Source organism: Strix uralensis, chromosome 22 (genome assembly GCF_047716275.1).
Source record: "Strix uralensis isolate ZFMK-TIS-50842 chromosome 22, bStrUra1, whole genome shotgun sequence".
NCBI classification, from domain to species: domain Eukaryota; kingdom Metazoa; phylum Chordata; class Aves; order Strigiformes; family Strigidae; genus Strix; species Strix uralensis.
In genome coordinates, this window is record NC_133993.1 from 7,835,804 (window position 1) to 7,861,812 (window position 26,009).

The 26,009-nt window shown below is 41.6% G+C and overlaps 1 protein-coding gene across 7 annotated transcripts in view; it reads left to right on the plus strand.

The window, feature by feature from the left end:
• The window catches only part of TANC2 (tetratricopeptide repeat, ankyrin repeat and coiled-coil containing 2), a 290,476-nt gene that overhangs the window by 23,689 nt on the left and 240,778 nt on the right, over positions 1-26,009 (plus strand). The window contains exon 1 of one of the 7 annotated variants that reach the window (XM_074891796.1): positions 8,025-8,273. The exons of the other annotated variants lie outside the window; for them this stretch is intronic. The gene's annotated coding sequence lies outside the window, so the exon portion shown is untranslated. Of the gene's footprint in view, positions 1-8,024; positions 8,274-26,009 lie in introns of those variants that run through there. 7 annotated transcript variants of the gene reach the window in all.

Consider the following 26,009-nt stretch of genomic DNA (forward strand, 5'->3'; position numbering starts at 1 on the left):
GGATTCCTGTGCCGCATCAGAGTGCTAACGGCTCTAGCAGAGGGATCTATCACTGAACTGCAGGCATCTCTGGGGTGTAAAACAACAACAGCTTGATGGCACACAACAGCCGTTCAGGAAAGCGTAAGAAAGAAGTTTCAGTAAAATAACAGAGCAGTTGAGAAGGACTGTAGGAAGGGTGTACAAACAGAACACAGCATAATCGGCCAAGCAGGCTGCATCTTGATCATGTTCTTGCCTTTAAGATAGACAATTCTGAAAAAAAATTGCCATTAAGTGTTATAGCACTGCACTGACATGAACACACAGGTTTTGCAGATCTTTGTAGCTATCACCTGGTGACAGGAAGCTGTCAAATGAGAAATGCAGTAGTGGTTACAGTACACACTGAAGAGGAACATTGAAAATGATGAGCGTTTTCATGAAAGGAAAGACCCACACCCCCTTTCATAATAAAATTTTTTGAGTATAGCCCACACGTGGTTCGGAGGCAGCTGCTTTGCTGATTACTGCGAGCCAAAATGTTATATCAGTACACACCTACTTAACAATACCAGTTGGGTTAATTAAGAGAAGGTTACCTTTTGGTTCATGTGCCTTTTGAAAAGTGGAATAAACAATCTTTATTCCCTTGGGAGAAAAAAAAGTGCAAATTCTGCCAGCTGGTTTGTAATATGAGAGTGCTTTACATGGTGTATTTTCACAGCTGTCTTATCAGTTTCCGAAAATGAATCAGGGTGGAGCAAACACTTTAGGAATGTCATGAAAAAAGGATTTGGAGCTTTGCTGTGGTTCATGATAATGATGCCCTCTTGGGATAGTGTATCAGAGTTGGAAGATCCTACTGGAGATAGGAATAACGCTTTTAAAATATTCTCACACAAAATTCAGCAGCTATTGCGTCTAAACTCTGGATGGAGACATCCTCTTCACGCTTTATGGTGGTTTGACTTGGAGCAATTCTCAGACACCTCGTGCTATGAGATTCACTTCTGCAAAATGTGGCAGTTTCTGTCGCTGTGACGCGTTTCAGTGGGAGCTGAGGCATCTCGAAACTTTGTGGACCTGGGTGTTTGCTTAATCTTCGTTGAGATCATCAGCTCTGTCTAAGCCAGCCGCTAAAGGTCAGGTCTTTCCCCCACTGAAGGCGGTGGGAGAACCCTGACTGATTCCAGTGCGTTCAGTATCATAAACTAAAAACCAGAAGTACAGGGAAGGAAGTGTTTCAGTGTTGTTATGGCCAGAAAAAGTTACTGTGCTGTTTCCCCTTCACCAGTGTTGCTGTTCAGTTAACAAAATAACTGCTCAGAGCAGCGCTTTGGATTTTGGTGTAGGCAAGCAATATAAAAAATCCATACTGATTTATTGTGTGAGTTGCACAGGAGACCTGCTCTGCTGGAAAAGAATCTGACATGTTCTGTTAGCACTGCGAGGGGTTAATGCAATACGTGGGACTATTTTAGCAGTTTCACTAAATATCATTTATTCCATCACTGCTAAGAGTTAGTGTATTTGACAGAAACAAATTGAGTGAACCAAAGCTTTTTCCTTTCATAAAAATGTCTAGGACTAAAACTGTACTGTTTAAAATACAGCATATTAAATCAACTTATCAAACTTCTGACAGTTTTACTTTAAGTAGCCTTATTTATTTTGTTGGTTTGCAAAATACTTACCACTGCTTTAGAACTGGTATTTTTCTGAAGATGTCCTAAGTCTGATAGCAATGTTCTCTGCCTTACAGATACCTCAGGTGTCTGCTCCAAATTGTTTCAGTGACCTACCAACACATGCACAAAAGAACATACATGGTTTACATCAACTTTATAGCCTCCCAAGTTAAATGTTTTAATGATAAGATTCGTGATTGTGTGGGAGAAATTTTTAGAGTTAATAATTTTCCATATCTCTGAAAAGCTTAAGACATGTTGATCTAGAAAACAGTAATTTGCAGCAGGTCTTGTGTCTGTCTTCAGCCTGGGTGCAAAATGCTGCTGCTGCGATTCGTAAGTTGCATCTGTTGTTACAGGTGCTATGAATTTCACGAGGAATCTCTGAGTCATTACCCCAGTGCCCAAAATTTCGCCCAACTGTATCTATTTGATTTATGACAACTGCTTACTGATCTTAGAGGTCTCCATGGATGGCGACATCACCGGCTTTACACCCAGTCTATTTCAGTGCTTCACCATCCTTGCAATTAGAAAATTAGTCTTAATTTCCAATCAGAATCATCCTTGCTGCATTTTAAGCCCTTGTCCTGTTCTGTGCAGTTGTGGAGAACAAACGGTTCCTCACATCCCCTATTGACCTTATGCACACATGAAGGTTGTCATCATCTTTTCTTTAGGCTGAACATGCTAATTTGCTCATTCTCCCAGGGGATAGGCAGAAAATAACACAGAAACTGGTCGTCTTTTTCTGGCACTTTGGTTTGGATAAGATTTATTAGGAGAGCCCGTGTCTTCTGATTGGAGTAATTAGAGCTGTGAGGCAAGTTTTGGGGGTGCACAACCCCTTTAACAGCAAACTTTGTCTGAACTCTGCAGAAGTAGCAAAAGTTAAAAAAAGACAGGGAAGCTTTTCTAATTTTCCCAGCTATACGAGTTGGTCTGCCAGTGAGTCTTGTCCTGCCTGTGTTTTGAGACCATCACAGCAAAGTACCAGTCCATATATAGTATTTTTCCAGAATGCTGGAACATAAACTACAAGGATAATGTGCTGGAATTTTAATTAATAGACAGAGACAAACTGGAAATGCAGTTTTAGCTGCTCTCTGTATCTTTATCTTTATTCAGGACCATAAACATCACACGTAATCAAAATTGTTGCAGTAGCCACTGAACACAGCCTGTAAATAGCTGGTGCCGAAGTTGTAGAAAATGGTGTGAAGCTTTTCCTACCCCAAATGCACATTTGCCTGATTGCTATCTGCAGTCGTTAACAGTGGTCTTGTGATCTCTTAAAAACTGAGCTCGGTTGGTCCTGGCATCATTGAATGGAGAAGTACCAAAAGCCAGTATTTTAGTTTGGTCTAGAGTATATACAATGCTGGGATCTTTTGTCTACAAAGAGGATCCTAATTCTGTAACATTAACAGAGCAGAAGGTACAATTCTGAAGATTTTTCTTTACAACTGAGTGCTGTTTGCCCTCTGATAGGGGTACCCCGGTGTGCCAGAGGTGCGTTATTGCAGTCAAGATGTTATCTTCATCACATGCAATCATGAAAGCTCCTGTAGTGCCTCTCAAGAGGAAAACGGTGAGATTGGTATTGTTGCCAAATTCTGAGCTGCGTAAATACCTCCTCTCTTTCAAAATTGCAATTAGAGTTTGACATACAATGTTTTTCTTTTAATAATGGGTGTCTCCTGTTAGACACCGAATTCTGGACTGAGGCGCGTGCATTTGGTTGGTGGATTAAGGAATCTCAGCTACCTCCTTTCAAAAAGAACACATGAGAAAGCAGCAGGCAGCATTTGAAGAGTTTTAGGGTAGGAGGAAACGCTGGCTAGACAGGGAACACAGTCATCCTACTTGAAAGCACTCTTTGCTTGCTCTAACATCTTGTCTAAGACCCTTCGTTCACAACGTCATTTGTTGCACTATTCTTGCTGAAAATTTCTTGATGATGGTGGACAAGACCTTCCGTGAAGTTAAATCCTTCTGGAGGTCAGTAATCTCTGACAGACCTTGGGTGCGCAGCACAACGCTCATCATCTCTTGGCCAAACACCTTTTCACTTCATCTAAGACTGTGGCTTTTTTCCTGTACTTCCATCTGCTGCAGAGGGAAACGGGAACGGCTGCGAGTTGCTTCCTGTCAAGGCAGGATCCTTTGATGTGGGTTTGGTGTGCTGCGGTGTATGTCACCAGCTCTTTGTTTCTACAGAGCCTTTAACATTCTTTTTCTCAGCGTCGAAGGGAGCTTTGGGGTTTGGTGATATGTATTTCTGAGGAGACAGAGCTCCGCCAGCAGAAAAAGTTGTCTTTGTTGGCTTTTATTATTGAAAGAACTAGAACCTGGGTTTTAGTTCTGAGATTCCCAAAATGTAGTTCCTTTCATGTTGCCTGGTTATCTCATGCCAAAACAGGTGTATACAGGAAAATAAAGCCATTTTTATTCATGCTGTATCTCTTTTTTCTTCTCGGAAGTTCTGTTAGCCAGCCCTAGTTTCAGCCATTGCTCAGATGAAGGGTAATGCTGGCATTAAAATGCAACCCCGGTGGCAGAAGAAGGGTGGTAAAGCACACGTTTATTTAGACAAACTAGAGTCAGTTATCGACAGCTCAAAGTGCTCTTGCCAAAAATTGCAAAAATTGAAATTATACAGCCAGCAAAACAGAAATCTCCCTTTCCTTCTGCAAAAAACCAAATCTATTTCAAAACTCCCCAGGCTACGCAAATAGACATGCCTTGCGTTAGTTACCGAAGGGATGGCAGACCCTGTGTTCTGTTAGACTGATGAAGTGTGAAGAAAAGTAGTATCTCACATTTACAGGATTATACTAGAATATTTTCTCCACAGGCTTATATTTCTCAGATAACAAATATTGTAAGCAATATTTACTTTTTTTATGGTCACACTTAATAGAATCCATCTAGGAGACGATCTGATGGTATATGTGGTTTAAAAGACTGAGTGTTTTTATGTCTTCCTGGAGGGATTCTGGCTATTTAAGAGACAACATCTTGTTTATTACTGCCAAATTTTTTCTTTGCTGTTGTGCAAACTTCATGTCAACTTGCAGTACAAACTCACAAAATATAACGAGTTGATGGAGGTTTTACCTGAGTTGTTTTGCTCCCTAGTTCACCAAGGAGGTGTTTGAACGAGTGGTTGTAACGCTAAGGTGTGGATGTGACCAAAGTGGGACTTGGGTTGGATTTCAGGGCCAAAGTCAGGAATGGTGATCCCAGAAACTCCCCCCTCAGCCCTTAGCTAGTCTTTGAGGACTAAATGCTGTGGTCTGTGTTGATATTCTTGAAATTCCTATAGTTGTGCTTCTGCCCTAGAGGTCTTTACTTACACCGAAGCCCAGCCAGCCGGGACGCCGGAGCCAAGCGTGTCGGTGTGTCCCCAGAGGCGTTTTCGGAGCAAACTCCCCGTGTTCCAGCAGGATCGGGCTCCTTGCCAAAGGCCGGGGAGGCTGTCATCAGTGGAGAATTTTAGAATTGGTCCCTTTTCAGTCCTCTCCTCTGCCTCGGGGACCTCAAACCCAAGTACTGACTTGAAGAAGTTCCCTCCCTGCTCGGGCTGTCACTCCGAAGGCGCCCGGCGTGTTGGTCTGCGGCACGCGGGGCCGTGGGAGTCACCCCTGCCTCGGGGGCTGCCAACGCCGCAGACGTTGTTGGCTGCCCCAGGCCTCGGGGGAACCTCCCTCCGCACCCGCCCGTGCAGAGGCGTCCGCTGTTTGCTACAGCCTAGTCGGGTGGTGTTGGGGAACTGGCCCCGCGCCCTCGCTCTGGTGTTCTCCCCCGTGACTGACACAAACAACACAATTTCAGACCCTGCGGCCTCTCTCTCGCCATCTGGGAGCTGGTCTTTTGCCCTTCTCGCGTTCCCTTTGACTTCTCAGCTCTGTGCTGGAAGCGTCAGATCCTCCCTCTCTTTCATAAACCTTGAAATCTGTTTTCTTAGGAGCGATATGTGCACGTATATAAAGCAGTTGACATCAGTTCTGAGAATATTTTCTTGTAGGTGGAACTATTATTCCTCCTTGGTACTGCAACCGTGTGCAGAGTCAGTGATTTGCTAGGCTAATAAATTGCTGAAGGAAAAATGGGAATTATTCTGGCTATGTGTTCCCCTCTAGTGTATGTGGTTTAGAAAGACTAAAGGGCAACAGAAGATAAGCAATTACAGAAAGCACTTCTGCTGGAAGTATTGAAAGAGACAGGAGGCTACAGATTTAGATGAAAATATTTCTGGAATATTTCCCTACCATGGTGTTTTTTTGGTTTTTTTTTTTTTTTTAAATGCTTGTTGCAGAGTGTTATGTGATGCCACTCTCCTATGAAAGCAAAACCCAAAGACTGAAGGGACAGATGATATAAATGACATATTCACTCACTCTGATCCAAGCTTAATTCCAGAACCTTGGCATCTTGTTTATCCACTTTGCTAACAAATACACATAAAAACCAAACCAGAGCTACCTCCAATTTTTATCAAGGCTTCCCAGGCAGGATTCTTTCTGTTGCCATTTATTTCTTGTACAAGTGATTTTTTCTTGACTCGCAACTGAAGATTACCCTGTTGCTTAATTTATTTGGTCATTAGTTTGGCACTGTGGGCAGATGTGACATAAAGCTCTTAACCATTTGGAGGTTTGATGGAGGCAAGTAATCTGCACCCAGAAGGTTTAACAAGGCATCCCAAGGGAGTGTAGATACTTCCGATTAATTAAGGGGAACATTTTGTACTGGACTAAAAAGATTATTTTGTTGGCTAAGACCTAAACATTAGTTTTCTGAAAGGAAAATAACCAGATAAAACCCGAAATTCTGTTTACCATGTAGTTTTTTGTGCAAAAATAGCATCGATATTTAGTTTGATGAGAAACCTATATTTCTGTCACTATTCTATTTAATTTACAGTCGACAATTAAGCAATGCTGATTGGATTGCTAGTTGCAGTGTGTATCTTAAGCTATTTAGGTAATTTAAATAAATGTTTACATTAGCTTTAACAGGTAATACAGCCTTTCCCTTCCTGTGTGTTCCTTTTGCACCCGCTCTTCAACTGTCTGATCTCTTGTAGGGGAGGATGAAGCGTTTTGGTTGTCAGGTATTACTCCCAGAAGTCTTTCTTAGGAAAAAAAATAGAAGGCTGTGGGGGTGTTTTCACAGCAGAGAGATGTGCCTACACGGACGGGAGGTACCTGGAGCGGCTCCGCCTACACGGGCAGCACACGGGCACAGGGGCCGGTTGCGGTGATCGGGTTCCCATCGCCTTGTTCCGTGTCATCGCTAAAAAATCCCTTTGCTCAGCCGCGGTCCCTTCCGAGCGGTACCTGCAGGAACAGGTTCAGCAGCCAAACGCGGTTTGAACGCCTCGGCCCTGCTGGAGGCGCTGACAGCTGCCGGAGCCGCTCGAGGGCTGGTCCCCGCGGCGCAGCCCGGCCCACGGAGCCGCCCGCCGCCGGCTCCCTCCTTTTCGGGCTGACCCTTCCCACAGCATCGCTCGCCCCGCAGCGAGGGCGCCCTGAGGGCGGGAACAGCTCCCTCAGAGCGGGAGCGGGAGCGGGAGCCCGCGCCCGCCGCCACCGCCTCCCCCTCAGCGAGCGGATCCGCGGCCGCCGCCTCCCCCTCAGCGAGCGCGTCCGTGGCCGCCGCCTCCCCCTCAGCGAAGGGGCCCGCGCCGCCGCCTTCCCCCTCACAGGAGGCGCTCGCCCCTCACAGGAGGAGCCCACACGGGCCCAGCGGCCCCGCCCGCGCCTCCCGCTAAAGTTTCTCCCACTCGCCGGGCGCGGGCGCTGCTCTGACCACGCTGGGCCCTGCCCCGGCGCCCTCCCGCTCGCTCCCGACCGGGGCTTTATCGCAGGCGGCGATCGCGGGTGTCATTAAGGCTCATCCCCGCCCCCCCGCGCGTTCCGCAGCGGCCGCGCCAGGTCCGAGAGCGGCGGGAGGGGAGCAGCCGCCCCGCCCCGCCCCTCCCGGGCAGCCCCACCCCCGGCGCAGGTTGCGCTGGGGCGGAGAGGGCCGCGCGTTTTGCATAGCCACACCCCCATCTCATGAATAACCAATGAGCCCCGCCCCTCCCGCGCGGCTCAGCTCACCTCCGCGCGCGGGGGGAGGGAGCCCGGGGGCGCGCGCGCGCCCGCCCGCCGCTTCCCTTCCCCCTCCCCGGGGGGGTGTTGAGCGGCGCTCCCGCCCCGCCCGCTCCCCTCCCCCCTCCGCGCGGCCCAGCGCGCGCGCCCGGGAGGCGGCGGCGGCGCGTTCCGGAGCGATCGAGCGGGGGGCAGAGACGCGGGGGCCGCCGCTCCCCGGGGGAGGCCGCGGCGGGCGGGCGGGCGGGCGGGAGCGCGGCGCTGTGGCAGGCGGGCGGCGAGGGAGCGACGGAGCCGGCGCCGCCACCGAGGAGGGGCGAGACCGGCCGCCCCCCACCCCTCCCCGTCCCCTCCCCTTCGGGCGCGCGCTCAGCCCGGCGGCGGCGGCTCCCGGCGATGTGGTGAGAGGGAGGCGCCCCGCGCTCGTCAGCCGCGGCCGCGGGCGGTGCGTCTGTGAGGGGGGCGCCGGCCGCCGGGGAGCCCCGCGACGCCGTCGCGCCAGGTAAGGGCCAGCGGCCGCGGGGCGTCCGTGGGTCCGTGTCCCGCCACCCCCCGCCGCGACAGATTGAGGGGGGGGGGGAGGAACAACCGTGAGGGGGCGACGCCCGGCGACATGTCGGCGGGGACGGGGGGATGGCGGGCAGCGGCCGTGTCTGGGTGGAAATCGCGGCGAGACCCCCCCCCGCCACGCCCCTTCCCCCCTCCGGGTGGAGGCCGGGCAGAGCCCCGCGGCGTGGAGGGGGGGCGGATAGAGCCCCCGTGACAGCGGGGCCGGGGCGGGGGGGCGCCGGGCGCTGGTCCCCGCGGGCGGCGGCGTGAGGCGGGCCGGGTCCGGCAGCTCACGGTGGGGTGGTTCCTCGGTAATAAAACTTGAGACAGCGGCGGGAGAGCGCGAGCGGCGGCGAAGGTGGGGTCGGTACCAGCACAGCCTGCAGGTAGAGTTTCAAAAATTCCGTCTTTTCGATTAGAAATCGCCTATTTTTAAGAGAGCGGCACGCAGGCTGAAAAGGTAAGTGGTTAATATTTCGTGTGCAAATCACGTGCTGCGGGATTCATCCCGTTAAACGCTGAGGGAGGGTGCAGGAGGGAATTTTTCTCGCAGAATGGCCCCGTATTTACAGGGGCTGTGCTGCAGGTAGCACGCACGTGAGACAAACACCCACCGCCCTCCGCTCCCCGCCTGCTGCTGCCTCTGTGCTGCTGGAGAAAAACATGGGTTAAACATCCTCCCCCTTATTCCTCCCGGAGGGTGAGTAAGGAGTGTGGAGTCTAATGACACACAGTATCTTTCTATTACAGGCGTGGGTTGATTGTTGGGGGCTAAAATGTAAAAAAGAAATGGGAGATGATGAGGCAGACAGCTTCTCTCAGATGGATGTTTTGCAAGGAAAAGGCAGATTCTCATCCCTGCTTGTGTTGGGAAGTTCAGGAGCATCTGTTAGACGGTGAGCTGGTGTAGAGAACGATGCACCAGTGTGGATTTTAGGCTTTTATACAGGTGAAAATAGCGCAAGGAAAATGAAATATCTGGAGGAATTAAATAAATTATGAAGGTTAATTAGCGCTGCTGGGGAGTGTAGCATAGCTGCAGTACGCTGAACGAAGGCAAATTAGTGTTGAAATTGGGAGAAGAACAAGAAATACAGCGAACGTGCCATAGAGAAGAACAACATGGCCATGAAACCCTGCTTGCAGCATTTCTCAGGTTGGAGCTTGGAATGATTTCTTCAGAATGCTAAAGGTTGGCTGTTATCCTTCTTATCTAATCCTCAAAACTTAAATACCAAACCTGCAAGTGAAAACATCCATTCCTAATGTATGAATTAAAAAGAAAACAAGAAAAGCAGCTAGTGAAAGAAGTAGTGCCTTTTGGTGAGAATGTGTTGAAGAGAATTTGCTAGCAACAGTCACATGAGGTTTTCTTACTGGAGTGGTGGGAGACGCTTTAGAGCGCGGATACTTTGTGTAGAGGTATGTTTATCTAGAAAATGTGTGATGAAGGTGCAGTCAGGTTATGAAACTACAATATATTGTAACTTGCCATAATCAAAATCCCATTTCTTGGCTCTGCGAACAAACTACCGGGGGGGGGAAAAAAAATGCAGTAGTGCTTAGGCAAAGACTGTCTTAAACCAGTTGAGGGCTGTGGCCATTATGATTCTGGGGCTTCTGAAAAAATAAACTCCTTAAAGAGTTGTGCTTTTTTGTAGTAACTCTTGCTAAGTGCATCATAAATGCAAAAGACTGTCTGTACTCCAAACTTATCACCAATTCGGTGTGAGTGGAGAGGAGTGGTAGGGCCGTGTCCTGTTTGGATCTAGACTGGTCGTAGAATATTGAAGCATACTCGCATGTGCAGATTTAGACTTGTAATTACAATGTGAATTACTGGTTACGTATTCAGTGTAACTGGATGACTAATACAGTTTTATACAATAAAATCCTTATCAATATTGATTGCGTTGTAGCAATTCCTGTCTTGTTCTCATCTTCCTGTCTTTTCCATTGGTTTTCCCATGATCCTGTGTGAACTCAAATTTCAAGTTGAAATACATATTCAGAAGAAAAACATGTCTTCTGAGGTACCTAACAATTACCTTTTAACACTTCAGGTTACATACACTAGATTTACTTCCAATTAAACCTTTAGAATACAAGTGATTTGTATGTTGATGTTGAAAAATCCATGAGCGTACCTGTTACGTGCAGTGAATTTCTAAAAGATTAATTTTTTGATGCAACATTACAGAAAAGCATGTGTAATTTTCTGCTTGTAAATTCTCATTTATTAATATTAATGTCCATAAATGCAAACTGTGTAAGGCCCAAATGTGCACTACCTACAGTATTATGCACTCTGTACACTAGAGTTCCACAGGTTTTGGTTTATATATTTCCAGAGGAACACTTTATCTGCAAGGCCTTCCTTGGTTTGCTTGTGACACATTTTAAGTTTCCTTAGCGTAGAATCTTACATCTTCTTTAATTTCAGTATGCTTGTTAAAATTGGTAATAGTATATGCTACTTTTTTATTAGGGAGCAAAAGGAAAACAATAAGAAGGCAGCCAAAAAACTCTAAAACAACATGGTACATTAAAAAGAAAAAAAACCTGCAACCCTCCCAACTTTGTGCATGTTTTTTCTCATTTAAAAAAAAAAAAAAAAGGATTATGTTCCTCCTTATGTTTTATGTAAGTTCGCCTTTTCTAGAGGTGTTTAAACTGGTGATCAACTGAGAGGTTAGTAACACCTGTAATTCCATGTTGTGAAATACTAAAAAAAATTCTTTTGCTTTAAAAATTAAAAAACTGATTTTTTTGTCTTTTTAATGTAAAAAGCCATTAAGTATATACATTGTTTCTTTTTCTTTAAACTTTTGAGTATAAATTTTCTTTAGAACAGGATGATAGGCCAAGATGATTTCCTTTGACATCTAGACAAGCAGATGGCTCTGAAGGTAGTTTCTGGATGAGATTAAGCTGATTTTAAGAACTGGTGCAAAATCAGTGACCTCTTGTCCCTGTTGTCCCACCCACAGCAGTGTGACGTTATAGCCCTCTCTCTTGTACCAAGTTAAATGCTTGAGCAGCTGCTGGGTGAACGAAAACTTCATTCTTGCAGAGTTCATTTCTAGCTGGATCCATAAACTGAACTTGACCTGTTGAACATGACGGTGCCAGGAGAAGGATGCAAGAGTGTGAAATAAAGTAGCTGGATCAGTCCTTCATGGCAGCTCTGAGCTTTTTGGATGGTTGATGCCAGTTGTGACTGGAGCACTTGCCTGAAGCCTTAAAATGGTACCTGTGTGTGTACAGTGAGTGCCTTTCAGTGAGTGTATGTTTTGTTTATGCTTAGTAATACATGAAAAATACTCACAGTCTTACAGCCTTACTTACGTCATTGATTATAATCCTTGTGGTCAGCCTGGTGAGTACTTTCAGGTTGTCTTGCACTTTGCTTCCAGTATAATAACCATGTGCCAACCTCTAGGAACATTTTCCAGCAGCAGCTGTGTGGTCACACAGGACCTAGAGGTGTTACCCATGAGGTTACCACGGTCATCGGAGAGAGCAGAGCTGAGCCCACTGCTTGTTTCCGACTCTTACAATTTGAAGTCTTCATCTCGGAATAACGTATTCATTTTAACTTCAAGGTGGAGAGTAGGCCTGTTGCATTCACTGGAGATAAATTAGTGTTAAAAGCTCACTGCAGCTGCAAATATTTGTAGTGGTAGAGTGAACTAGACTATTCATTTCTGGTTTATTTGCCAACTGGACTTTATGAGCTTTAAAAAACAAATTCTAGCTGTGTTACTTAGGATTATTCCAGTCCCGTTATTTTATGGGGCTAAAATGCAGTTTTACGCTCATTTAAAAAGTAATTACTTTAAATACAGACCCTGCATCAATTAGAGGAGATAGTGGCTTGCTCTGTGTACTTACATTCAGAAGGGAGAAACTGAGCATTTAGAGCCCAGTCTCAAAATTGTCCCATGTGAAGCTGCCCCATTCAATTCAGTTCAGTTTGTTGAGGTTCTACTTAAGCGACCTGTGACGAAAGGATTTATTTTAATGTTGAGGGTGATGGATAAATTTGAGAGGAATTTAGGTTGTTGTCCTAGTGTGGAATTGGCTGTGGGATTCTGATGAAAGAGCATAAGTTACTTCAGCAGATGTTGAATAGAAATGCTGTATCTTTGGGGAGCTGTGGTGGTGGAACTGTGGTGTTTCAGATCTTTAGGAAGAGAAATTTTGATTAATCTGTAGATTTCCCTGAGTAGTCTGTTTTTCTTCCCGAGCAGCATTTATTACCTATCTTTCCAAAATGTGTCAAATAAGTTAATTCATAGTCTGGTGTGAAAAACTCCATCTTGAAAAATACTCTTTAAGAGAACATTAATTAGTAATGCTATAAAAAGTATAGTATGCTTTTTTGACTCAAATTTGGTTTTGTGCCACATTGCACGATTGTTTGATTCCAAAGGAATCATTACTTATTCATGTTGTGGATAAAATACATATAATAATTGGGTTTGTATGTATTCTGGGTAATGGTCTATTGGTCTGAAGTTTTGTTTCCTTAGTAATTTTTACAATTTTTTTGGTAAAGCTTTTTCTTGTCCTGAGTGGAAGGCTTATTTGCTAAAAATGTTGCTTTTTTTGAATTTAAAAATTGGAGCTTTTTTTTTTTTTTTTTCCCCTCCCACCAACCCTGTTGCTTCGTAAAGATGAGAATTATTTAGCTCTACCGAGGAAGTAACCTTGGGTAGTAATCCTTAAGAGCCAGTTTGGCAAAGGCACACGTAGATACTTCAGGAACACGAAGAATCCTGGTGAGTTCATGTTACTATTCCTATGCAGGCAAGTCTCCACATGCCGCCGCCTTCCTGAGCTGGGGCCCTCATGCTGATGAGGAATGATGTTGTATGAGCTAATGGGTAGGGAAGTAATCTGTTAGAGTGGTGTTCTCTTTTGAACTGGCATAACTAATGAAGAGAGTGATGAATCATGCATGTTGACATTTCAGCTATTACCAGTATTTGTTATTTATTTGTCCTTTATGAACAGAACATACTGGTGACTGAAGGGATATCTTCCAGAGCAGACTGATAGCTCTGTGGTGTGAAGGCTAGAGTTGCTGTTAATTTTTCTATTTGGCTGGGGAGTGATTTGTTGTTAGAGATCTTTCATAGTCATAATTTCGAAGTCTTGGGGCAACTTGTTGCTCGTTAGATGTTCGCTTGTACTTAATGAGAAAGAATAGAGTGAGTGCTCTATGTCCAAAGTGGAGATCCTGGTATGTATGAATTATCCTTTCTTGCACCACAAGCAGTTCCATTCATGTTGCCCCATTTCAATAAGTTACTGAAAAGTCATCTGATTAGCGTTTCTGCCCTTATTATGCTGATCAAAGCAGAGAAAGCTCAAAGCTGTGTTTGTTCCTGTGCTGAGCTGTAAGTGTATGCAGATAGCAAATGTGGATCTTCCATTATCCAAGCCTTTCCAAAGCTTGGCAAGATGGAGGCAAAGCTTTCTTGCGTGTCTTTCCTCAAATTTTTTAGTCTGGAAGTTCGTGATCGTTTCTTTTAGAGTAGGTTGCATGCAAGACAGCAGAGATTTGGTCGTCATGATGAGTTATTTGTCTTTACGTCCTGTTTTCCGTATCTTCTGTTTTTTTGCCATTGCGATGGATGACTTGGTTTTCAGAGATCAGTGACACTTTGCAGATTTCCGTTGTGTAGTACCTAAAACCTGAAGCTTGTGTAAGTGCATCACTAATGAAATTCAGTTGAACTGCATCTTTTACTGTAGGGGATATTTTTAAGATTAAAATATGGAATAGCTTGGCAGAGCAGTTGAGGTAAAATTCCCAAATAGCTGTGAATAGGGTAAATGTGTGTTTTCTCTGAGTCCCTCACTTTAATGGTGAATATTCTTTTGTCTGATTTTTACTTACATCAGCTTTAATTGCTAATTATGGTTAAATTATAGTGATCTCAAATTTGAGATCTGTAATGATCTCATTAATGAAAAAAGTATTTTGGATAGGTGGATTCTTATTTGCAATACAAGTCACACTGGAAATTTGTTATTAATTAGCAAGGTGAGAAAAGAGATGGTGAATTTGTATTTTAATGATGGGGGATCTTCCTGTTTACTTTTAGCTATTTTGGGTGTTTATTTCATTTTTCCCTTCATGCCTGTATGCTTTCCAGGGTAGGCAGAATAATATTTTGGCAGATTGTTGCTACTTTTCTGTATTCAGATTATTTAAGTAAGATTCTTTTATAAAACAGGCAGTAGGAAACATCACTGCTGCAATTTATATTTTTACATGCCTTAAGGAGTGAGGCTTGTGTATGTGTGTGAATGGTTCCCCCCCTTTTTAACGTGTTCTTTTCAGCTGGCTGTCTTCAGAATTTGGATTTCCTTCTTAGTTTGGGTGAGAAACTTGATGAACCCATTTGAAAAAGAGAAACCATCGGTGTATATGAAAAGTATGAAAATTAAAGAGAATGTAAAATATCTCTTCAGAATGGGAATATGAATATTTATAGAGTTTGTGGTTCCAGAAAGCAGTTGTGCATTGATTCCAATTGCTGAAAAGCATTAACTGATACTCTTGAAAGTGTCTTAATATCCTTAACCTGGAAACAATTATGGTCTCTTCTGTTCACTGCCAGTCACCTTGATGGTAATCTGAAGTTCCCTGCAGGTGAATTTTCCATCCTTGAATTGCAGCGTATTCAGCTGATTGAGCTAGATCCTGTGGTCAGTGTTTTAATGGTTGGCTTAAATATTGGTAAGCCGTATTTATGGTCTCTTCTGTCATGCTTAGCATTTTCAGTGGGTTGCTTCTGAGTGTGTGAAATATTATTATTTCCAAAGAATTTGAGAAGAATTACAAGGAAAACTGGGAGAAGACTGTAAGGAGAAACAAATGTGAATTGAGAAGCTTTCTGGTCGTGTTTCTAGAGGTATAAATGTTAGAGGATTTGTATTCTTTTTGTGGTTGTCAACTAGAAACTGGATTATTTGCTTTATTATTTTAGGGAAACAAACAAACAAAAAAGAAAGGCTTATCTTTTATTGCTCTTTAAAGTTTTACCTGTCTGTGCCATCACCCAGCTGTTGGTTCCTGCTCTCTTCATCTCCCTGCTGAAAGCTGCTGGTCTTTCAGCTGTGCTGAACCAGATGTCTGGGTGTAAGGTAAAAAAAAAAAATAATCCCATTTTACAGCCTTTCTTCTGGTGTTCCTGCCCAGAAATTATTTACAGGTGGTGCTGATCAGGTGTAGCTAATAGTCCTGTTTTGTCCCACCAGTCTGGCACAGCAGATTCTGGTGATGCCTTTTTCCATCAATAAAAATGAGTTTCTGCCATCTTCTCTTCTCGGGTTGTGATCCCATAAAGTTAGCGTTTTTAATGAAGAAATATTATGAGAAAGTAAAGGAACAATATGCAACCGGAGTGCAACGAACAATGAGGCGTGCATATCTCCTGTTGTTGGTCCTTTTATTTGCCTCTTTAATAACAGATGATTTTCCCTTTTGCCTTATCTCCCATTCTGTCCTGTGGGATTCTTCTGTGTCGAGAAACTATTTTTGATAGTAGGGTGCTCTTAATGTTCCAAATAATGCTTTGAAGAGGCCTTATGACTGGAAGATAAAGGTGCACAGTGCATTTGTAGAAATGAGGTACATGGTTTTAATGCTGAGAGATGTCAACAGGAGGGCCTACAAGTTCTGTAGTTCATCAGGATTTAGGGAGTCACTAGGGGTATGGCAGCGTGGTGCTTGTAACTCGAAAGAAGTTGGTCAAAATGGTTATATCCTTTCAGGCCTAAGCCCCCTGTGCCCACTCCTCTTTCTCTAGGCTCCCTTAATAGTACGCAGATTCTTAGTTTCATGTCTTGGCTCTTTTCTCAGTGGTCAGTGCATGTCTGTGAACAGAAGGGGCCTGTTGCTGAGTAGATAATTGGGATAGGCTTAGCCAGGCTGTTTCTTGTAAGTGCTGCAGAAGAAAGTCTTCAGCAAAGGGGAGATTAGTGGGCAAACAGATAAACCACTTTCCTTCAGAGATTTTATGGAATAGAGTGTGGAAGAATTCTGAGAGAGGGAAAACCAAAGTAAAATATCATGAGGATAGAGTTTAGAAATACGTGATGTTTGGAGGAAAGAGCGAGAAGGAAGTGTGTGTGTGTAACTTCTAGGAGGGTTGTACAACAGGGCCTGTGGAGGGGTGCAAATGTGAGAGGATATAGTGATTTGAATGATCCGAATAAGTGTTCTTGCTTGTGGATTTTGCTGGCTTGCCCCAAGCTTTCAGTCCACATTGGTCTAAATGTGACTTTATTTTTAAGGATATTTGCAAAATGATACTGGTTCAGGCAGTTATTCTGTACATACAGCTGTATGTTGCTTAATTTGTTACTTTCTGTAGTTGCTTAAGTTAGCGTCTAATGCTTATTAGCTTTTCTAGCAGCTTTTGCATTTCTAAATAATCTTAGTTTAATAGCTAATTTATATTTTATGAAGGGAGAAATCTCCCATTTGCTAATTTAATGGGGATTTTTTTCCTCTTGTTCAAATAATTCTTCCTTTAATTTTCAATGTAAGATTTGATTAGAGGACCCCAACTCAATTTTCTGCTGTTTCACAGTTATTATTATGAGATACTCAGCTTCTCAATTAGAACATTAGTGTTTGCTTGAAATCTTTGTGAGCAGCTCTCCATTGGCACCAGCGTTCAGTTAATGCTTGGGCCTGTGTCAAGGCATCCCTTGCTTTTTTGTCTTCAGGAGTGGAGACTTAGTGTAACAGGAACCATTAAAGAAAGGAATATTGTTCTTTGAAGGCTTAAGCTGTAATGGAGCCCACCCTCTTTCTCTTCAGACTGGTAATATTATCTATGTCTTGATTTAAAGAAAAATAAAGAAAACGCAATGCTGACAGCAGGCAGTGCTGCTACACCTCCTCAGCAGAGGTGGAATATACCATCTGGCACTATGTGGGTAGTAGTTATCCCAAAAAGTAATAACAGTGGGAGTTCTTGCCAGTTACAAGTTGTGATCACAAGCCAAATGGTGTAGTTCTAAATTAGTGTACGTTTCCAAAGAGAAAGAGATGCAAGTATTTATTTTTGCGAACTTGAGAAGTATTTTCAGTCATGGGGGTCTATGCTGAGGTTTTGGTTGCTAGCATCTGAAAGAACGTGTGAGGGGAGTAAGTCCGGGGAATATGGGCTGTGATGCCTGCTAGACCATCTTCTAGGCACTAAAAAAAGTTGGCTTTTTTTGTATTATGTAAGCCGCAACTTGGTTAGTACATGCAAGGCTGAAACTGAGGCATTATTTGAAAAGAATGAATAGCAGAGTGGTCTCTTGATTTGATTTTGACTTTGCCAGATCTTTCAGATCTCAGTTCTTCATCCTTTGGCACTACTAACTAGTCTTGAGCAAATTGCTGCTACCTGATGTAAGATGAGAAGAACTTTGTAATTAGGTGAAAAATTCCTGATCTTGCTTTTGGTAACACTTTGATATGGTGGCCTGTGACATTTGTGGCTGAAAAGTTAGACACAGCTTAATCAAAACTGCTCTAAAGTGGATGCAAGACTGGTTAGCAAGTTGCTTAGTAACCTGGATGATAGAATTGAGAATGTACTAGTAAAACCTGTGGATGACAAAAGCACTCAAGGGGCTGCAGGGGTAGGAGGAAAGGATTAGATTTGACAGGATCTTGAAAAATTAGAAACTTAAAATATGAGCACATTAATTTCTGAGTTTTTTCTGAATAAAAAGAATGGTCAGTAATATAAATACAGAAAAATGGGAACAGAGCAAAGCTCTATAAAACGTCCAAAAAGAAAATTAAAAAAACTCAATGTCATTTGCATGCATACATGCTTGCATGCACACAGAGCAAGGGAAATTCAGAGGGAATTGTGAATTTGTGACTTTTTTCAGGTCTGGGTTCTTATTGCAACTTGCTCAGACCCTGAAAATACTATCAGTGTGGACAAAATTCATGCACAGACACAGAGAGATTTTCAAAGAGGGCTTTTTTTGTTCTTAAGTTATTTGGGTAGATGGTTTAGCTGCTCTGTCAGCAGATGTTGTCTCCCTGCTAGGGGACGTTGCCAGTATCCTTCCCCCCTCCAGCACAGTGATAACTGCAGGGGTCCTCATCAAGTAGATAAGCTTTGCATTGGACTCTTAGTTCTTTGTGGATTTTTTTTTTTACTGCTTCTTCCTCTTGTAAATGTCCATAAGACTACCTAACAAATCTAGTCAATAAAGACTTTGTCTAAGTCTACTGAACGTGTTCGTATTCCTTTCATTGAGTTAGCTTTCCATGTTGTGTTGCTGTAGTTTTGATCTTCGGGAGTGGAGATCAGCATTGAAGTTGGTGGATACATACACACATTTTTAAAGTGGGTTAATGAATATTATTCAGTAAGTGCTTGAATATGGTTAATCTGTTTACCAAGCTATTTCTATTTAGAAATATAGTTTTAAGTCAGATAGATACTAAGGCACTGTATTTGAAATAGTTGCCTCAACTAGATATTTTTTGTGAGGAATTTCAGCATTCATATAAACCAGATCCATTATATGATTTTTACATACCTGATGTAAGTGTATACGGTGTATTCTCTTACGTGTGTTGGTTACAATTAAAATTTTGCAATAAAGCAAGCTATTATGGTTAACTTAAAACTCTTGCATTGCATTTGTCTCCATAGCCAAACAGTTTTGTAGTCAGAAAAGCAGATAAGGCACTACTACAGGCTGTGTTTACCGCTTTGCATGTGCTATGCTTTTTTGTGTAGTCAAGGTTTTTCACTCTGGCATAAACACTGAAAAATCATAGATGCAAATTAGCGTTCTTCATAAATGGAGGTGAATGAAAATCTCTCCAAGTTTGGATAAAACCATCTTTAAAGAAAGATTAGATCATATGACATAAGATTATTTAGTTATTCATCATTATCAGGAAACAGAGCAACTGTAATAATTTTCCAAGTGATGAGTCTGTCTTTACTCTGTTTTACATGAGTATGGTTTGGGTTTGTTTTCTTCAGTTAAATAGTAATACTATATGCAGCGTAAATCTTGTTGTATTAATTATTACCCATTTAGCTATGGATATACTAGAGCTGACTCTGGCATATGTGGGGGATTTACCCTTCTCAAATGTCACATGCTGCCACCTGTGTTCTTGCATCTGATGCATGCGAGCGCTTACTGAAATCTGCAGTTTTGGAATTTGGGCAGCTTAAATCTATACTTGTCAAACGTCTGTACTATAAATCCCCAGATTTATATCTGGTGACAGTTTGCTCATAGTCTAGACACTCATGCTGAACTTCTGCGTGAAGCTAGTCCTGACTGCTTACATTCAAGAAGTCGTTTTTCTGTATTGTATTAAGAGTTTATCCATATGCTACAAGCTCTGAGTGCAGGAAGTCTGCTGGCAGCAGTCCCGCTATTCCATATTCTGATTTCAGGCTCTTTGTGGATTGTCAGAAGAAAAAAAAAAAAAGCAAGCATAAAGTGTGACAAGTTGTTGGCTGACTGATTTCTAGATAAGTTTTGCAATAAAATTTGAATAAATATTAATGTTATGTTTAAGAAATGATGCCGTGTGGCTGGTTCTGGTGTGAACTGCAGGATGTGATTAAAAATGAGATCGAACAGTGCATGGGGGTCAGTTTGGTGGAGAACAGGCTCCACGTTGAGCCTCCCTATTGCTGCAGTTTAGGAGCAGAAGTAGTGGCTGTTAGTTGGAGTGGGTCAGAATGCCATGAGAACTGTATATATATATATATATATTTCCTTTTGATAATAGGTGTGCTTTGTTGTTTATCATTTATTGTCATTAGAAAGAACATCTGATTTTTGCAATTAGTTTGACTCGAGTAATATTTTTGATACGTTGTCCTATTTTAGAACTTTATAGAAGCAATACATAAAGTAATGTTTTTTTAATAAAGATTCTTGCTTTTTTTGCTCTTGGACATCCCTCTCAGAGGAAAGAATTATTTTGGTTTCACATAGGCAGTATATAGTGACTGTTGAGTTTTCTACAAGAAACAAACCCCAAATTACCTTGAAACTATGGCTGATAAAGCTATGGCTGCAACAAAGTATTTGTTTCCTGACTGTCAAGGCTGGTTTTGTTTGCAGGATTTCCCAAACCTGGGCTGAACCTTCAAATGGTTTCAGTTTTCTGAAAATTTTTATTATGTTGTGACACCAGCATAAAATGGAAAAGCGAGCTGAAATTTGTTCACTTGTGTCCATTTTCTTCTTCTAACGAAACTGATTTACAACAGTTTATTTGGGCGCTTTGACCCATAAAAATGCTTATAAATGCTAAAGCTATAATTTACTAATATGAAGCATTGATTAAAGTAATCCAAAAGAATATCCTGTATTTCATAAACAACATCAGAGGGAATACATTCTGCAGCCTTTTCTGACTGTGTGCAAGGGCACAGAGTCTGGCTGCAACACTTCAGTGTATGGAATAACAGATGTGGCCAGACCAAGCTCAGAAGAGTTTAAAAAATAAGCCCACAGTAACATATAATGTTATATGTAAAATAATCTTGGACAAATCTTCGTTGTGTTTGGGGAGAAATAGCTTTTAGTTTGATGTAGTAGGTGCTTGTGTACATTAAGGCAAATAACATCGTTTTCAAGTTTTCTGGAGTGCCTGTGTAGGAAGGAAAGTTCAGTCTCAGTCTGGAATTATTTCGGATAATTCAAAGGAACAGCGTAATTGTTATGTAGGAGGATTTTTTTTTTGTATTTTTAAGATGCTCTGTAACACATCATTAAAATACAACTAGAAAGAGCCCAGTAGAAAGCTCTGTGTGTCAGTGCTCTCTCTTGTAAAGACTGAGTTTACATTCCTTCATGTTTGTTCCTGGTGTTAAGAGTTGTTGCATCTGAAGTGCTTGTGCTATTGGGAGTTGACCTGATTTTTTTTTTTTTAATAAAACACAAATAGGAAATGGTTATTGAAGTATAAATACTTAGTGAAATTTAAGTTTATGATAATCTTCCAAGTAAGAAACCACTTAAAATACTAATCAGTGTTTACATGTTTGATGTGCCTAGTTTGATTGAAAGATTCAATATTTATAGTTAGTTGCTTTTTAGATAAAGAAAGAAGTCTCCAGGTTTCACATTGTGTTATTTGTATACCTCTGTGAATTCAGTGTTTTCCTTTAGGAAATTGCTTTTATCTGTATGCAGCTTGCTCGCAGGGTTTTACTAAATAATGTTTAGAAATACTGTAGGCAAAAATGTGAAACACTCTGGAAATATTGTAAGAAAGCTAGAGAGAAAAGCTGATATTTTTTCAAATGTGTTTTGTTTGTTTTTCTACTAGGGTTGTGTTTACCTCTGGTATAGATATCAGATGGTGAGCTTTTGCATATTACTCATTATAGGAACATCAGGTTGATTTTCCTTCCTTTATTTGTGCTCTTCCGCTTCCTCCTCCCTCCCCCTTCTCATCCTGCTGTTGTTTTATCTTTGCAGCGTTGTTGGGTTTGAGTAGCAGGGCCAGAAATTGATCTCTCGTCCCTCGAGTTTAGCATGAGCTGTGTGCTGGTTTTAGCAAAGGCTTGAGTAGGACCCGGTTCACAAACACCATTGATTTCTGTTCACATGTGGTGAAATCTTCTGAAATGAAACCTTTTGTATGAAATTAAGCCCCCCACCTTTCCCTGCTTAGGCAATTTTTATGATACTTCTCATTAGTAATGAGAAGGATTTGAGTAAATGATCACACACACAGACACACCTTCCCACTTCTCTTTTCCATCGATGTGGAAAGGTTGCTGTAAGCTTTTAGATCATTAAAAAAGAGGCAATAGCATCCATGAGAAAGTGTCTCTGCCTGGTCTTGAGACAATTAGTAAGTGTATGGGAAATCATTCTTCCTCCAGAGGGGCACCAGTCTTTGCTGGTGTACGGGATTGGGAGGCCGCGAGCAGTGTGTTTGCTATTTGCAGTATCACGTTGCAAAACATCTTTGGCCTCAGCAAATCTGTGCTGATTGTCTTTCATACTGTTAGCTGCAACAGCTCCAATCTTCCAGAAGGATGTCTGGTTGGCATCCCCCTTCCAAGGGGAACTGTCTCCTGGGAGCTCTGACTTCTGCTCCATGTCTTTCAGTCGGCTGAAAGGAAATCTTTTTCTAGGATGGCAACTCCATCTTTTTCCAGTGTCCCTTGGTAACCCTGCCTCATGAGGTACAGTCTGCGTCGTGGTGACCCTGGATCTGCGTGTGCTGAGTGGTCAGTGTGTTGCCTGTACATAAGAGCGGTGTTATTTGCTTCTCCCTTGCTGTGAGTTACTAGTGTAGGTGTAAATCTGTAAATACCAGGTTTTTATGTTTCTCAAAACTATCTTATGAATCCTGAGGATGAAGGAAGATGTGAAAATAAATTATTGGAGGAGAACTAAATTAGTGAAGATTAAATTGAGAAACAGAATGGCAGTAAGATGTTTCTGAATTTGTAAATGTGCTTCCTGAATAGATAATTGCATGTAAATAAGTATGCAGATGGACTGGTGGGAAGAGTAACTGGAAAGTGCTGAACTTAGTAGTAATGTATTTTGAAAAGCTTGCTTGAAAAAGGCTACCAATCTCATAATGAAGAGGTTAGAGATAACAAAAGCTTATCTGAGGATTAAGACTGACTTGGTTGAGTGGTTTAAAAGTCAGACAGGATTTTGACACATTTATACCTGTGCTACTACAAATGGCAGTCAACATCCTTCTGAATAGAACAGATAATTGCACTTAGGGTGACTGGTTGTCCAAAGGTGAATGAGTGTGCAGCTGCTTTTTCTCCTTGAATGCATATATATTAGCCTTTTGTGACAGCTTGGATTAAAAATTTTGAAAATAATTATTTTAATATTCAAAGAAATGTGAGGAAAAATATTCTAAACATTATTTTAATAAACATTTATATCAGCATTATGTACGTGGGGGAGTAGGTCTGGTTTTATGCTGCTAGGACTGAGTATTTCAAAGACTTGTAAGGAATATGTTCATGTATTTATTTCAGATGAATATTGGCAGATATTACAGATGCGTTTCGTTCATCTGCAAGGTAGACAAGCTTGAGATTGAACTAGAATGTGAAGCAGCGTTATTTCTGTAGACATCCTGGTAGTAAAGATTCTGTATGTCACATTTTGCTTCAAGCAGCATCTTTTCAGTGGATTTTCAGTGGATTTTCACATATGTAATTATTAGCTCAGTATTTAGAACCTGGTAAATCTTCTTGACTGTATTTTTTTTTTTCCGAGTTGTTCTGAATTTACCATATTGTTTATGTATATCGGTGTTAAGATATTGGGACTCGGTGACTAGGTTGATTGCAAACTTTAATACAGAATTTCACATGACTTCCCTTTTTCTAGCAAATTGATCTACTCACTTTGTTTAAAATTTTATATGTGTATATATGTGTACGTATTTACAGCCATAATTTATATTTCACTGTAGACTTAGAAAAATGTAACAAGGGCACATTTAGAGAGGATTAAATAGCACTTCCTAGATGGCAGCATGGAGTGTAGTAAATTACTCTTCAGTAGTAGACATTAATCCGTCTAATTGCTGTCTGAGTCTTCTACAGATATTTTAGAATAAACTAATAAAAAGTACCCTGACACAAATATTTTTATACAAATATAATTAAGAATTAGAAGGAAGGGGTATTGCTAATAGTATTGAAATTCATTCCTTATCTTCCTCTGTTTTAATTACTTCAGTGGTGTAGTTATTTTAATTTTGCTTACATAAATTAAGCTAGGTGTTCAACTTTACTGACAAGTATAGTATGAGCGCTTAAAGCACGTGGAGTTTGTAGCAGAAACAACCTCTGAAGAAAGTTTTTCTGAACCTGCTGACAGATCTTATTTATTAATTGATGCAATAGAGTCATATAATAGTAATTTTGTAGTAGTAATCCCTTTCTAGAAGGATTTCAAGTTATGGATCTAATTCCCTAGTCAAATGACCCAGAACTAACACTGAATCTGTATTTTTTGCATTTTGATACGTTATTCAAAACTATGTAGGGAAAGTATACCTCTGGGTATAGCTTGTGAACCCAGTCTACACAAATTTGACACAAGCAGAAATAATTCAAAAGTTCTTTTTTCTATTGGTTTTGGTGCTGTGGTCAGAGCTGTTGGATAAAAGAAAAACTTATTTGTCTTTAGCCAGGGAGATAATACTCATCTCCTATAAAGTTTTGTTGCCTCCATCCCTGTACTGTTCCAGGTAATCGAATGTACTGTGCTGCTAATGAAATATCTGCATCTTAGTGTACGCAAAGCTGGGCTATTTCCAGGCTTATTTTATGCATGTCTGGAACATCAAGTGTCTTGTATTACTCTTTTAAAGATGATATTCAACATTAACAATGTGTATTCTAGGATTTGGGTAGGATTCATGTACTAATGTGATGACAGACTGCAGCTGCAGATGGATGGAAATGGTTTCATACAGTTAGTTATGCCAGATAACGGTTCGCATTATATGTAAAGAGAAAGTGGCAACATTTAATTGCACCTTTAAAAACAGAGAGTGCAAAGAATTTGTTATATTCTCTGGCAGTAGTATTTCTGAAACAAGCGAGCTGGTTGAATCTGAAGAAAAGATATTCTCAGCGTGAAAGAGAAATGTTTTTTAAAGCTCACAGTGCATTGCATTAGAACCTTTTAAAGCCATTTAAAATGTTGCTTTTCTTACACAGATTATGTCTGCAGGGATGAGTTTGGATGGAGGGTCGTCTAAGTGGACAGAATGGTGCTGTGCTCTTGTATTTTAACCAGATAAAGTTTCATGGAAACTTAACCAATTTTACATAGTGCAGTTCCCAGGAAGTACTTCATTCACATGTCTCTATTAGTCTTCAGCATGAGAAAGGGAAGATGTGATCAGAATTGGAAGTTACAGAAACCATTATAATTTTACATCTGAAATATTATTCTTTATGGTATTTCACTGTCATTTAAAAGAGCTGACTTGTAGGGCACAGGAGATCAGAATGGTGGTGTTTGACATCATTGTGTGTCTTTGCACCGGTTGTATTTCGGTGTGGCTGTGGTTTCATGCTTGTCCTGTTAAATTTTGCATTGTCCTTTCTATGGGCTTCCCAAAGACAGGCTTAGATATATTTGGGGGAAAACAAAAACTTGTTGAAAACATTTAGCCTGTTTGATAGCTTGAATAGTCTTGATATGGGCTCCAAAGGGAACTGCTGACTACCTGTAGTGGAGGATTAAAGCAGAGACTTGGAGAGGAAGAACAATTAAAAAGGAAAAGAGAGAAGTAGGGACCATAATGCAGCAGATTCAGATGCTGTTGTTGAGGAAAGTTATTTAAATTGTCCTCCCATATTACTTGTTTTTCCTTAAAAAAAAATAAATGTTAATCTAAAAGTATGTTACCCATGACAGTTAAACAATTAAATTGCAGAGAAAAAACTCAAAATGGTAGAATATTGTTCCAAAAGTAAATTAAGCTTTTTTTTGTGTGTGGGTATGTACCATCATTAAAAATGGAATACCAGTTACCAATTCCAAATTCCTACTAACTTTTTTTTCTCAACTAGCCAGTAGTTACACATAGAAGTAGATTGAATGCTCTTACAACTTTAAATTCTAGTTTTTAGAATAATTCTACTTTTTAAAA